Source organism: Dermacentor andersoni, chromosome 3, assembly GCF_023375885.2.
Source record: "Dermacentor andersoni chromosome 3, qqDerAnde1_hic_scaffold, whole genome shotgun sequence".
In the NCBI taxonomy this organism is placed as follows: Eukaryota; Metazoa; Arthropoda; class Arachnida; order Ixodida; family Ixodidae; genus Dermacentor; species Dermacentor andersoni.
In genome coordinates this window covers 167,326,792-167,342,218 of record NC_092816.1, presented here as the reverse complement: position 1 = coordinate 167,342,218, position 15,427 = coordinate 167,326,792, and the positions used below count along the sequence as shown (strand labels likewise).

At 45.6% G+C, this 15,427-nt stretch overlaps 1 long non-coding RNA gene across 1 annotated transcript in view; it reads right to left on the bottom strand.

Moving 5' to 3' along the window:
- Positions 1 to 15,427, bottom strand: part of LOC140216800 (uncharacterized) — a 157,981-nt gene that overhangs the window by 108,712 nt on the left and 33,842 nt on the right. The window lies entirely within an intron of this gene.

The following is a 15,427-nucleotide window of genomic DNA, read 5'->3' as shown; positions in this document are numbered from 1 at the left end:
TGTGTTTGGTAGGGTTTCCACAACCTACGGGAACGACGTCCTGCCCCTGCGGCAGAAGCGTATTCAGTTTTCTCCCAAGCGGGGACCTGGTGTGCATCTGACCGAAGATGTGAGTGTGGCACTCCGAAGCACCACAAAGAGATTCCTGACCGCCCTGGACTTCCTTTTCCTTTTTTTCTCAGCCGAAGTTATCCAGACTGTTTGCGAGAACACCAATAAATATGCTTACACGAAGATCTTGGAGAAGCCCACTCATGCCCGTCCCGATGGGTCTTGGGAAGAGGTCACTACAAGTGAAATGAGAAAGTTCATTGGCCTCATAATCTACATGGGCATCTTGAAAGCACCGCGAATCAAGCTTTACTGGAATGTGGGAAGCATCTATAGTGGTCTGCTGCCAACACGAATTATGCCGTGGCTTTGCTTCATAGCACTGCTTGCAATGCTACATGTCGCCGACTTGGACGATGTAACTCAGATGTCAAAAGGAAAGCTTCGCTTCGTGTGGTCGCTTCTGCAGCACATGAATAAAGTGTCGGCAAAGCTATTTCAGCCTTATCGAGACCTCTCTGTGGATGAGCGCATGGTGAAGTCGAAAGGGAGATCAGGGATACGGCAGTACATCAAGGATAAAGTGACCAAGTGGGGTTATAAGTTGTGGGTTCTTGCAGACCCGGTCACCGGGTATACAGTGCAGTTTGCTGTATACACAGGCAAGCGCAAGCAGGCAGGGCTTCACGGGTTGGCATTCGATGTAGTTTGCCAGCTGTGTGCACAACACTTTGATCAGGGCTACAAAATTTTTATGGATAATTTTTACACCTCCACACACCTGTTCAGCCACCTCCATTGGCTTGGAAAACATTGACTTGCAGGACTACGCGAAACGACCGCCGCGGATTCCCTGTTGAATTGAAAGACACGCACTGGGAAAAGAAAGCTCAACGAGGTGAAATTAGATGGTTGCGCAACCAAGAAATTCTCTATCTTCAATGGAAAGACCGACGCGTAGTAAACATGATGAGCACGATGCACACAGCCAACGAGCCAGTCACCGCAAAAAGAAGACAAAGAAGTGGAAGTACCTGGACCCAAATTTCTATCCCAAAGCCTTTGCTAATTCACGATTACGATTCTGGAATGCTTGGAGTGGACAAATCAGATGATTGGCTACTACAATGTACTGATGCGCAGTGTCCGCTGGTGGAAGACTCTCTTCTTCCACTGCATCAACATAGCATGCGTGAATAGTTTCATACTATTCCAAGAATATCGCAAATTACATCCAGACGTCCCTGAGCTAGCCAGAAATGCTTCCTTTGACCATTTAGCTTTCAGGGAGGAACTGGTGCAACAGCTTCTTCATCTTGAAGGAGCCAAGCAAACTCGTGCTCCTCCACCACCACCTGCAAAGCCTCCACTTCACAAGCCCCAAAAAGTGGAGAGACGCAAGAATTGTAAACTTTGCTATCGACAAACCAAGAATGAGGTCAAGACTACTGTTTTCTGCAGTGACTGCAACGCACATTTGTGCTTCAATGCTTCGCGGAACTGCTTCCTTGAGTGGCACAGAGAGGGTGCACAGAAGTGAGGGGTGAACAGTGGTGTGAGAAATCCCACACACAAAAAAAAAAAATTTACATATGCCTGCACAGTTTTTTGCCTCAATGTTGTCATAGAGGTATTTTAGCACATTTTGTATATCCTGGAATTTTTTAGGGCTGCTTTTTACTTTCATATGCATTAATTTCCAACTTTCTTTTGTTTACTTGAAAAAATTTGCATTTTGAGATTTTTTTTTTCTGTTATGTATACTATTTAGTCATTTCAATTTTTCTACAATAAAAGTCCAATCACTTAGCTTCATTTTGATGCATGTTTCAACAAGGTAGTGCCAAAATTTCATTGAATAAAAAAATATTTTCAAGCATGTATCAGAATTGCCTTCTTTTGGGCGGTCCCAAAAGAGTTAATAGGAACAGTTTAAATAACAGTAAGCTGGCACAAAACACTCGGTATCTTTGAAAACAGGTGCTCTGATGGCCAGGTGAGAGAAACTGCGTCGGGTGAAGCTGACTTCCAGGCCAATGTCTTGTGCCTGACGTCACGGACACGTGCGGACGCCTTGAGCTAACCTAGGTGGTGCTGACTCCAGCCAGTGTTTGAGATGCCTCGCCTTCCAAGGTCACTTGCACAGAGAAAATATTGAAGTTCTCTCAGTGGTGCAACTGGCTTTTTTTTTTTTCACCCACTGTGCTACTTGGAATACTTCCACAGCAATACTATAGTAAATGGATGAAGTTCATGTGCTTGATGCCCGTCTTTCTTGCAGACAGTGTGCCTTTTGATCTCATGAGATCAGTGAAGAAGCACATTTTTCATTTCTAAATGAATACGAGGTACTTTATGGGAAAGAGAATGTTACTTTAAACACCCATTCTTTCTCTCATATCGCTGACTGTGTTGGAGAGTTAGGTCTTTTGTAGAATTTTTCAGCCTATCCCAATGAGACATGAACAGCCGTCTCGTATGACTCATGAGCAGTACAAGCCATGCACACCTGAAAATTGTCAAGAAATTTCCAATTCTTTTGCCAATGCCTGAACTTTGCGAAACCAGAGTGATTTCATCATTACGAGTGGGTGTAGGCGGAGAGCCCACTGGACAGTTCTGCCAGAATACAGTCATTGACATGCGATAGAAGACAAGATTGCAGAATGAATATATGAAGATTGTTGTGACTAGTTTCACCATTATTGTTAATGGATGGACAAATCCCATATGATGAATTTTTATGTTCAGGTCAAATAAGATGAACCTGTATTTGGGCAGGTCACGTCAATTGTTTGTGCACCATGTAAGAACCATACGGAAGGGCTGCAATTGCAATGACTTCTTTTTTTTTTGAAGAAGTTGAATGATAAGGATAAAGCATGAAATCAGTCCTCCCACCAGGAACATATGCATTGCAGAACAGATTTCAACTTTCATGGAAGTAAATTAGAAGGAAGTTTAAAAATATGTTTGCATAACAGTTGAGGCAAGCCCACTTAAGAGCAGCTATGTTGTTAAGGTTGTGTGAAATGCAAGTACAGTGCACTTTTGTTAAGTTGACTCCGCATAAATCAATTTTCTTTAGTTATTTGATCCCAACTGAAGCTCCCACCCAGCATCCATGCAATCCCAAGGGAAGCTTTCCTTACCTTGATTCTAAAATTGGTCTTCACGTAATAATTCAAATGTAAGTGGTCAGCATGCATGCAACTAGCACCAATATTCTAGTAGTGGCAGTGTCTTGGCAGTACTTAGGGGAATGTGAATGCGTCAAACATGTCATTTCCCAATGAGATGGTTTATTTTTAGCCTGCTCTAAGAAGACTTTCAAGCGCAAATGGTATCTCACTATGAACGATTCAAAAATTAAAAGCGCCACAAATGGTTATACACACAAAGTCAAATCTAGCTTTACTTGTACAGGTTCGGATGCAATTTATATGCTTGAATGTTCCTTCTGTAAGAAACAATATATCAGTTCAACGAAACAATTAATGAACGTAAGACTAAACGGACATCACGCGGACACAGCTAAAAGGTTTGTCTTTTTCTTTTTTCTTCTTTTATTTATTAATTCCACCTCAATATTTTCTTTTAATGCTTTTTTTTTTTTCATGAGCACTGCCTTCCACCGCTCCTTCTATTATCTCTTTCAGAGACACGATAGCCCACGCCTACCAGCAAAACAGGTAATAGAGGGGTGCTGTGCAAGCCGTTGACATGCCGCCTGACACACCATTTACACGTGATTGTGTCACTGGCCTTGTGCACAGCACTAATTTATTCTCAATTCGACACCCTTGCCGCTAACGTACTTTCAATTGTTGCCGCACCCACACGCCTTAAGGGGGGATGCGGGGCTAAAATACCGATTTTCGGAAAAAAAATGTGTTTTAAAGCTTGAGTTGTTTTGGATTGCTGGTTTAATGAAGAATATTCTCACCAGGTTTGGTTGTTATCGGAGAAGTAGAAAAGAAGAAAATGAATTTTTTTCACGACGCGGTGGGGCGCATTTGCCGTCGAAGGCGTCTGTGAACGCTCTTTTCAAGACGCGGCCACGGTGCGGGCAAAAAACCGAACGTGAAGTGAATGCCTGCGATAGAAAGTTTGTTTTTCGCGCTGTTTAGTGACGGAATACTTTCCATCGAGACTATGCAAGGCAACTATCGAAGAACTAAAAAAGAAAGGCATATTACTGGCCGCAGAAACCGAAACAGGAGCTCGAACCGAAGCAGTGGGTGGCAAACCGAAACAGGAGCTCGGATTGGCGGAAATGTACCACGTGACCACCCAACGCTGTTTTCGCGCCATTTGGAGTCGTTCCTGCTTTGGTTGCGCTCGACGCTTGCTATGTGTTGCTATATCTTCCTTCTGTGAGCTTATTGCGATCATCGGGTGGCCGGTGGTGTGACCCGAAGATGCCCGCAACGAAGGCTTCGACACGGAAAAGCTTCGGGAAGCGAAAACGCACGACGAAAGCGAGAGGCCTAAACAGCACTGGGCGACCGCCAGCAAGTGAGCGTCTGCCTGTGCGTTCGCCAAGCCCAAGCCTGCTGCCGGCGGCTGATGCGAACCCTACAAGCTCCGATGGTGGTTCGTCACCTATGGAAATGTCTACTGGTTCTGCTGATGGTGGTGAGTGCCAATTGACGACATTTGAAAGGAAGGTCGCGCTACTTTGCCAGGGTCCTGCCGACGAAAGCGAGGAAACGCCGGAGCCCAGCGGCTACCGTTTTGTAAAAGTTACAGCCATCAAGGCGGTGGTAACATCGCTTCTGTGCCCGCATTGTCACGGACAGTCGTTGGACTTGGAAGAAATCGGTGCGGGTGTGAATCTGGAGTTTGTCGTGATGTGTAGATGGTGTGGTGAAGTCAAGAAGGCCGCGCATGCTCCACCTGTGAAGTCCAGTCAGCAGCCTGAGCTTTCATTGCGCCTCGTGGTTGCAAGCCGTAACTGCGGCATGAACTACAAAACCATGGCAAACTTTTTTGCGGGTATGGACGCGCCAATGCCCATGCACCACAAAACATACCAGACAGTAGCGGAGAAGGTGCACAGAGCCGCTATGGAAGCTGCGTCTGATGTCATGCGCGAAGCCGGAGCCGCTGTGAGGGCAATCAACTCCGTTGCTGGCTCCACTCAACTTTTGGACGTGTGTGTAAGTTATGACGGAACTTGGCATAAACGCGGCCACACCTCACACTTTGGGCTCGGCATTGCTATCGAGCTGGAAACTGGGTTGGTGCTGGATTTTGCTGTGCAATGCAACTATTGCCATGGCTGCAACTATGGTCCCAAAGAAGGTGAGGATGGACATCAAGATTGGAAAAAAGCACACAGTGAGGTCTGCCAGAAGAACTTCAGTGGATCGTCGAATGCCATGGAAGTTGAAGCTGCAGGCATAATATTCAGTTGCGCTAAGGAGCTTCACAACATGCAATACACCACAGTGCTCTGTGATGGCGACAGCAAATCATTCCTGCATGTCTCCAGCCTGCAGCTGTATGATAAAGAGATTGTGAAGGAAGACTGCATAAATCATGTCGCAAAACGTGTTTATGCTGGAATTGAAAAACTAAAGAAAACGACGAAAGGTCTAGGAGGCAAGGGGAAGCTGACGCAAAGCGTGGTAAAAAAACTCACTGCTTACTATGCATCTGCCCTGAAAGAAAATGCTCCAGATGTGACAAAAATGCAACGAGGAGTATTTGCGACACTTTTTCATTCCTACTCGACGGACGAAGTCCCACGACATGACGCTTGTCCACATGGTGAGGACTCATGGTGCCACTACAATCGGCACAAAGCCCTAGTTGAAGCTGGTAAGCCATCAGTGCCAAGACCCCATCGTCCAGCTTTCAGCAGAGACGTTGCCAAAGAGCTTGTGCCTCTCTACAACCGGCTTAGTAAGCCAGAGCTCCTTGCATGATGCTCAAGAATGCAGACACAGAATGCAAACGAGTCTTTCAATGCGCTAGTGTGGAAGAAGTGCCCGAAGACCCAATTCGCATCCCTGAGAACCGTGGAGACTGCAGCAGCCTTGGCTGTACTAGAATTTAATGAGGGTGCACGTGGCATCAAGAGAGTATTTGACAAGCTGGAACTAGAACATGGAGTCCAGACGATGAAGCACGTCCAACAAGCAACCCATCAAAGCATTGCCCGAGCGAAGGCAAGGGCGATGGACAGCTCTAAAGTTGAGAAAAAGAAAAGAAGGCTTGAAGCAATTGCCACAGAACAGCGTCGCGTTGAAGATGAGGGCCCGACCTATGGAGCAGGGCACTTTGATTAATTTTTTTTTACCACAAAATAAAATAGCATGTTCTCAAATCTTCGAACTCATTTTTCTGAGTTTGCACTTTTTGGGGAAACAAAACCGTTAGGAAAACAATCATTTCTAAACTACATTGCCAAAAGATGCTTTCAAGGTGGTTTCTAGACTGAAATTTTCTCAGGAACAAGATAAGATACTTTTTAGGGTGCTAAATAGTTTCTAACAGAAAATATTTTGAGATGTCTGACATGTAATGACTACAAAAAAATTGAACTTTGTTTTTAGATTGATGACATTTTTACAGAAATTGCATAAAAAGCATGCGAGCGGTCTTATCTTGCACTATGAACCATCTAGAAGATATCTAATTACAAACAGTTGATATATCTCCATTATTTTTGAAATGATAGTTTTCCTAAGCTGAGACACATGATTGCTGAATTTGAGAGCTATAACTTTTTGTCTGTTTGGGCTAGCGCATTGAAACTTTGAATATATTCTAATGAGCAGATTATAAACAGTCGCTGAAAATTTGATAAACATTGATGCAGTAGTTCAAAAGTTGACTCTTGAGCCTAGCATCCCCCCTTAAGCTCCTCCCCTTTAGAAGAACCCCGCCTATATATACTGTGGTGAGAAATGGAGAAGACAAGTTCCCTTGTCGAAACGTTGGCTCCTGCTTTCACCTTCTTTTTTCGTTTTGCTCATCATTTTGAATTTCCATCTCCCGCCTTCCCCTTGTTTTCCCTATGAATGAAGTAATATAAAAGCCCAAGGACCCCCCCCCCCGCAACTCACGACTGCGTAGGCTGCTTCTCGCCATGGTTTGCACATGAGTGTCCTCACTTGCTGCCCAACAGCATGGTAGTCTGCTTCTTCACGAAATGCTGTATTAGCAACTCCCTAGATGGCATTGAGAATGACATGTTATGGTAGGCAGCCAGCAAAAAGCAATCATCCTCGAAGAAGTGTTTGGACAGTTTAAACGAGCGAGTAGCCAATGAGTCAAGTGCCGTTAGTAAATGCACTGAAGTTCTGTGCCTAACATTTTTTTCCGTTGTCATTTCTTATTTGGGGCAAGGGGGTCGATCTATACTCCACATTATACACGGTACATCCCGCACCACACCCTATAATCTGCACTTGACCAAGATACAGTGGTACCACCCCAGGCACTCCAAAAATTAACATAAAAGTGTTGTATCTTTATAAGGACACCTGGCAAAGAACCAGCCCTGCACCAGAGACGAATCCTGTATCACTGAAATGTTCCAGAAAGATACTAAACACATGAACCTTGGTAATTCTACATAAGGCACAAAAGCAAAGGTGCATCGAGAGGGATTTTTTTTTTTGCCACGTAGATTGCATGTCTTACCGAATAGTGAAGCCACAACAGATCCGTCTTGCTGGTGGCTTCACATTCTAAAAACATTGGGTACGGTGCCATACTTTACATCTGACGAAGTGACAGCAGTTGAGTGTCACAAGGCTGCAGAGGGAACCACCCAAGTTACATCAGTGATGAAGGGGAATAATAACTGCATGACGCAGAATGTACTTCTGGGTGAACACATGTTAAGCAGATGTGCTCAAATCATGCCCCATCTCTGGCAAGCAACATCACGAGATGGAATATCCCACTACCGATGCCATGAAACGAGATGCTCTGTGTGATTATATGCAAAGAAGGCCTTTTTTGAGGAATGCAAGAAACCACATAGACATTGAAGTGAGACAGTGTGGTCATTTTATGCAGCAGCCATCCACTTCCTAGGGGACAAGCCCAAATGGCATTGCTATGTGCAGCTGCTGTGAACCTCGACTTATGAACCTGGAAATATTTTGCAAAAAAACTGTGTGGTGGGTGCCTGAAGACCAGCAGTAGGACCAGCAGTTCCCTCAGCGTAATCGTGAATGGGAGTGACTGGTATGAAAACATCAATCATCTTTGTGTACGTAAAAGACTATAGACCCTTTTCATGGTAACCCCACGGGCACTGCCTTATTTGATCACATGGTGATGCATCCATTGCCTTCCTTTGTTGCCTCCGTGTTTGCAGTGGATGTGCATGAAGCCCCAGTACGAATAGACAAACCTCTGTTGTTTTGACGCATATGGTAGACTGTGACTGGATGGACCACACGAAGCTTTGGCTACAATTTCAGAGGACATGTAAGCGCTTTCAGATCTGGACGGTGTCTGAGCACACAAATCAGAGGCAGCAGTGATGATGTAACAGCCTGCCTGAGTTAACAACACTTGAAGAGTGGCCTGCAAACTATCCGGACTTAAACACTACGGACTTCTGTGTGTGGGTGTGATGAGTGCAGTGTGTAAGCATGTGTAAGTGATACAAAAATGAAAAGGAAAACGACAGCAAAGAGTGCGCACACAGATGATGCCAGTTCAGCACATTGTAAAGAGATAATGACAGAGAGCCAAGCACAAGGGCACACAGCACAAGAAAGAAATGAAAGAATCAATCGCAGGTATGCAAAGAGCACCAGTGAACCAATTGGTGAAGAACACTGAGCTCTGAAGGAGACCAATCCTGGGGAAATGCAAGGCCACGAAGAGAAGGGTGAAGCATGTTTTTGGGGATAGAGTTCCAAGAAGCCATGCAGGAAGGTCAGCCACCAGACCAAGTGCTCAAGAAGGGCTGCTGAGTTTCCGACCCAAGCCGCCAAGGCTTCTTCCAACTGGGGCAATCTGTCAAGGACCAGCCAATGCCTTCCAATGCTTAACTGTGCCAGGCCACCCACAGTTACCTAGATGCCTTTGGATGACTGCACCAGTAGGCAGAATGTGAGCAGTCGGGCTGCGAGCCCCAGCTCCTGTACAGCCAGCTGCCTGGCCAGGACATCTCAGTCCGCTGGTACCTCATTCTGAACGTTTTCTGCTAAGGCACCTGTTTCCTTTTGGCAGCAGGAACTGCTCTCCAGCTATCATCATCTTGTCACTAAACCTTCTTAGCAAGTTCATGCTGCTTGCCTCATTGCCGCATCTCACTCAGCATGCAATGGTGAACTGTTGTGCTTCGCCTATCGCATGTTCTGTCTATATCGCATACTGCCTATTATCTACCGTCTCCTGTTAATGCTCTCTCTAGACGCTAAATGTTTGTGGCATTAATTCTTTGTGTGTCAGCATTGGGTAAGGCACAAAAGTAATATCCAGTCGCGTACGACAAATAATTTTCACGCAGTCTATTTCCAGTGGCGAAATTCCGTCCAAGTGAAAGGTATGCAGAGTGGCACCGGTTTTTAAGGCAGGAAGCCGCTCCGATCCGTCAAATTATCGTCCTATCTCGCTAACATGCATTGCATGCAAACTTATTGAACATGTAATTTACTACCATGTGGCAAAGCATCTGAATAATAATTCCTTTTTCTTCTCAAACCAACATGGATTTCGGCCTCGCTTTTCATGCGAATATCAACTTTATGAGTTCCTGACTGACCTGCACCTAAACCTAGACTCACCCTTTCAAATTGACGTCATTTACATTGATTTTTCTAAGGCTTTTGACCGTGTTCCTCACTAGCGTCTCATGACTAAACTTTCTTGCCTTTCATTGGACCCGCTGATACTTTCATGGATTCACTGCTTTTTAACTAATCGTTCGCAGTACACCGTCATCGAAAGTCATCCTTCTGCCCGTACTAACATTATCTCCGGAGTCCCTCAGGGCTCTGTTCTTGGCCCGCTTCTGTTCCTAATCTTTATCAATGACCTTCCATCTGAAATTTTATCATCCATTCGTGTGTTTGCGGATGATTGCATTCTCTACCGACGTATCTCTACTATTAACTACAGTCAAACCCACTTATAACAATACCGCTTTTAACAATATATCGGATATAGCAATAGACAGCCGCGGCACCGTCACCTTTGCAGTGTGTTCTATGGTAAAATAAACCGCTGATATCAATGCTATCATACTAGATTGTCGATTATAACAATTAAATGTAGTCATTTGGAGCCAACCCTCACAGAAAAAGAACGCGCAAACGCAGCGACCACGCTGGCCAAACTACTCCGCCAATAGAGCGCGCGTGTATGCGGAGCCGCCCGCACAGGGGCGGCAAAAAGCTCACGTGACGACGCATGCGAGGAGAATGGGGTGAGCAGGAGAAGCAGGAGAAAAGACGGACGCTTTCCTCTGGGCAGAGTAGGAGAGGGAAGGAAGGCAATATCTTTTGTTGCTTTTGTATCGGCGTGCGGGGAGCAGTCCATTCTGAGGGTGTGCCGCTCGTTGAAAACGCGTCACGGCAGTTGAGTGTTGGCTGCCCCATCTTTCCCATTCTCCTTGGTTCCTGCTTCACCAGTTGCACATGTTCCGAAGGCAGCGTACAGTGTCAAAGCACGTGCGTTGCCAGCGAGGTTTTGGTCATTTGCCATCACCGGCCTTGGTCCTACTGGTTCTGCAAGCCTATCGGATCCCCCCCCAGAGTTCAACGATGGAGGATTCTCCTTCAGGAAGCGCGGCCAGCGTGACTCAACTGGATCAACTGCCGCAGAAGAGAAAGCGAGCGGCAATATCTTTGGAAACGAAGCGAAACATTTTGAGAGAGCACAGAGGTGGTGAAAAAGTGTGCAACTTAGTCTGCAAGTACGGCCTGTCACAGCCGACAATTGTAACCATTATCCGCAATGCGCTCAAGATGACTGAAAACGAATGCCATGCTTAGTGCTGGCCATGCTATGGAGGATGGCCGGAAAAGGATTCGACATGGTGCCTACAAAGACGTGGAGGAGGCACTGTATCAGTGGTTTCTTAGCGCACGTGCTATGAACTTGCCAATTAGTAGCCCGATTTTGGCAGAGAAGGCGAAGCACTTTGCGTATCTCCTTCAAAATACCGATTTCCAGCCTGGTGGTGGCTGGATTCAGCGGTTCAAGGAGAGGCACGGAATCGTCTACAAGGCAGTCGTGGGCGAGGCAGGGTCGCTCGATGACGACGCTAGACTGAAGTGGTTAGGTGAAACACTGCCGTACATCCGCGAAGCATATGCGGACCGGGACTTGTACAATGGTGACGAGACCGGGCTATTCTTCCAAATGCTTCCATCGAAGACACATGCACTCAAAGGCGATCCCTGTAAGGGTGGCAAGCAGAGCAAATTACGGGTGACCGTTTTCCTTTGCGCGAATATGGACGGCAGCGACAAGTGTCTCGCCTTCGTAATTGGAAAATCTATGAATCCCCGCTGTTTCCGTGGTGCTGCGAGGATTCCAGTTCATTACCGTCATAATAAGAAAGCGTGGATGACGCGTGAACTTTTCCGCGAGTGGCTGAGCGAGTTCGATCAGCGGATGCAGCACGAAGGCAGGAAGGTGGCGTTGGATAACTGTACTGCACACCAGACTGCCCAGAAGCTGTCGCATGTGAAAATTTATTTACTGCCGCCGAACACGACTGCAGGCTTGCAGCCGATGGACGCAGGCGTGATTGCATGCTTCAAGGCATTATATCGCCGACGTGTTTTGAGCAGGTTTGCTCTTAACCTGGACATTGCTGTGCGTGAATGCCGACCCGCTCCAGACTTTAAGATTTCGCTTCTGATGGCTGTCCAATTCATTTTTGGGGCATGGGCAGAAGTCAGCTCCTCCACCGTCATGAATTGCTTCCGAAAAGCGGACTTTGCCGGGGATATCAGTGATACGGAGTATCGCGAAGCTACTGCCGATGGAGCCATTACAGAACTTTGGTCTACGGTGCGTGGTGATGACGGCGACGCGGAGGGGCTTCAAGAATTCTTGCACGCCAACGATGCAGTCGCGACAAACGAAAAATTGACTGACGAGGCGATCGTTGCAGCAGTCACCGGCGCGGAAGACGATGACAGCAGCGACGACGAAGATGAACCGGAACCTGTACAAGTTGTGTCTCAACAGGAGGCCTCAAGAATGATCGATTCCCTGCGGGACTTCATTTTTGCAAAAAACCTTTCGCTCAGACATGTTCAACATTTGGATGCCCTCCAGAAAGACATCGGCAAGATTGCCGCGAAGCAGTCGAAACTCGCCCATTATGGGTTTGTTTCAGCAAAGAAGTGAGAAGTGCAAGCTATTTTGCCCTCATTAAATGCTCTTAGGTATTCATGTTTTCTTTGTTTTTTTTTTTGGGGGGGGGGGGGGGCGCTAAGGGATTTTCAAGCTGAGAGGCAGCCGCGGCAACCTTCTCGTATTTTTTACAAGGCCCCTTTCGGGACCACCAAAACGATGCCTCGGCGGAGCTGGCATGTCACTTGCCGTGTGTGACCCCTCTTTGCAGTTGTTATGCTTTTTTTTCGTGCAACCCGTTTATAACAATTATCGGTTATAACAATGAAATTTTCATGGCACTTGAACATTGTTACAAGTGGACTCGACTGTATCAGTCATTGCTGCAGGATGATTTAACCTTAATTCAAAACTGGTGTTCAACCTGGCTCAAGCAGTCAAATGTATCAAAGTGTAAGTTTATGCACGTGTCTCGTAAAAGATCTAACCTACACTTCTCATACACACTAAACACTATTGCGCTATAACAAGTAGAATCTTATAGGTATCTGGGCATAGAAATAACAAGTAATCTAAGCTGGTAAAAGCCCATCACGTCGCTCTCTGCAAGCATTTCCTAATCACTAGGTTTTGTTAGACGATCACTCACGTTTTCTTCGCCCATGGTTAGACTAATCGCATACGAAACTTTCATCCGTAGCAAACTTGAATATGCATCCCCTATCTGGAACCCCCATCAACAGTATCTAGTCCAGGCGTTAGAGGCTACACAAAATCGAGCTGCTCACTTTATAACATCCAAATATAATTCTCGGCTGAGCTTTACTAACATCAAAGCTTCGATTGGTCTAACCCCCCTGGCATCCCTTCATAAGATAGCAAGTCTCTGCCTTTTTCATAAGCTATTTTATCATTTTCCTCATTTATGCGAGAGCCTAATTCTGCCACCCATGAGATCATCACGACGTCTGCTTAATTGTCACAGTGTTCAACACATTCATGGTTCAACTAATGCTTTCAATAAATCATTTCTGCCGATTGCCATATCAGATTGGAATGCACTTCCTGACATTATCGTCAGTGAAACAAATTCTGTAGAATTTACACTATTATTCCATCAGTTTTGTCCACAGCCCCAGCAGTAAGCCCTTTTATTGGCTTTTTCATTTTCATGTATTTACTGTGTTTACCAGTTCTTGCAAACTGTATTAATGTGTTTTATCTTTGTGACCCGTGGTTACCATTTGTTACCCCCTCCCCCCTTATGTAATGCCCCATCAGGGGCCCTTAAGTGTAAATAAATGATGATGAAGAAACAGCTTTGTCATCATTTAGGTGCTCCAAAGTGCTCCTCAGTGACCCATTCTTAACCTAAGAGCCTGTATCACAGTGGGTTATTCAAAAAGAGAAAGCCCGTGCCCTTCAACACACCAGTGCGGCAGCCCTGGAGGAATTGCTGGAGTGCACTTGTAAGATTATATTAAAAGCAAAGGTACACATATTGAGGAAAATATTTTTAGCCCATAGTGAAATGTCATGTGAAAGCACCTGTGAATATTCAACTTGGATGTTCAAAGAAACGGAAGCGGCTGAAGCTCATAGGCAAGAAAAGGTACCATAGGAGGCCCCACCTTAGATAAGGAATATGTGGCACCATTTCTATGCTTATGAGGAGTACTGTTCCCTTGCAACATACATTCAAGTCAGATGCTAAATTCAATTGCAAATCCAAATTTGATATTGCATGCTCGCTCACAGCGAACTTCATCGAGCGCCTTTTGAGGCAAAATTGCTGTGAAGAGCAGACTACTGTAACATGGTTGCCAAGTGATTCGAGTGGGGCTAGCATGAAGCAGACTGAACGCTTTCAGTGTGGAAATGCTGTGATGCACAATAAGGTGGCCTAAGAACATATAAATTCACTTGTACTATTTTTATTCCACTTTCTTTGCCGTTTTTCCATGCACAACTTCATGCAGGCACATTAAGAAAATCATGACTTTGACAAATGCTGCTTGGAGGCAAGTGTTTGCCAGAAAATGAATTTTTTTCATAGTGCTACTACTAAACTGTCTCCGCGCCATCACTTCGGCCCGGCAGCTGCTTCCACTACAGCTTGCCACATCATTGGGCAAATTTTCCAGGTTGTCCTGCCCGCCATAAATTCTGCCAGACGTGTGGCAAGAAGGGACATTACTTCCAACTGTGCCGTTCATTGTAAAGTAAGTACATCAGGACCCGTCAATGAGCTGGAAACTCAAGAGAATACTGCTCTAAAGACAGCGACCATTTTACACACTGAAGACAATGTCGGTGCCTTGTCGCTTATGCACATTCTTATACAGGTGAGCAACTTGACTCTACAGTTGATGGTTGACACCGGAGCAGTTTTGTCGATGATGAATCTTCGGGACTACAAAAGGCACTTCTCACATAGCCACCTACTTCAATCGCATTTAGTCCTCCAGAGCTACTTGGCGCAAGTGGTGAACAACTTGGGATTTTTCAACGCCACTGTCAAATTTCAAGAAGTTAGCTTCAGTGAAATTTAACGTGACTGAACTCGGTTCATCACTTGGACTTGATGCTATTAAAGGGAAGCTGAAGAGTTCTCCCGAAAAAATGAGTGAATAGCTGTACGTAATGGTTTTCAACCCTCCTAATTCGAATATCGCATCGAAATTGAGTGGAAGAAAGCGCAAACAGATTTTATTTTGACGAAAAGTGCAGCAGCAGACTCGGGCAGCTCACGCACCTCGTTTCCGCCTGTGATTGGTCGGGTGCCTCATGACGTCAACATTGGTGTTTGTCTGGACTGGCCACTGCCGCCACACATGAAGCACAGTGCAAGATGGTTTGGCCTTTGGCGCTGTGGTTCGGTGAGACGGTAATGGCAAATTTCGAGAGCTTGCGTTTCTCTGAGGAGTTTGGTGTTGCTCCCTACATGTATACATAGCCGGCCTCTCCAAGAAGCAAAAGATGCTGGTAGCAAGCCGTACTTTCAACGTGAACGAAAGCGAAGTGTTAGCATCTCCTTGTGTTAGAAATGTTCTTTGGTGAGTATGTTTTTTGCAAAGCTGTATTCAGC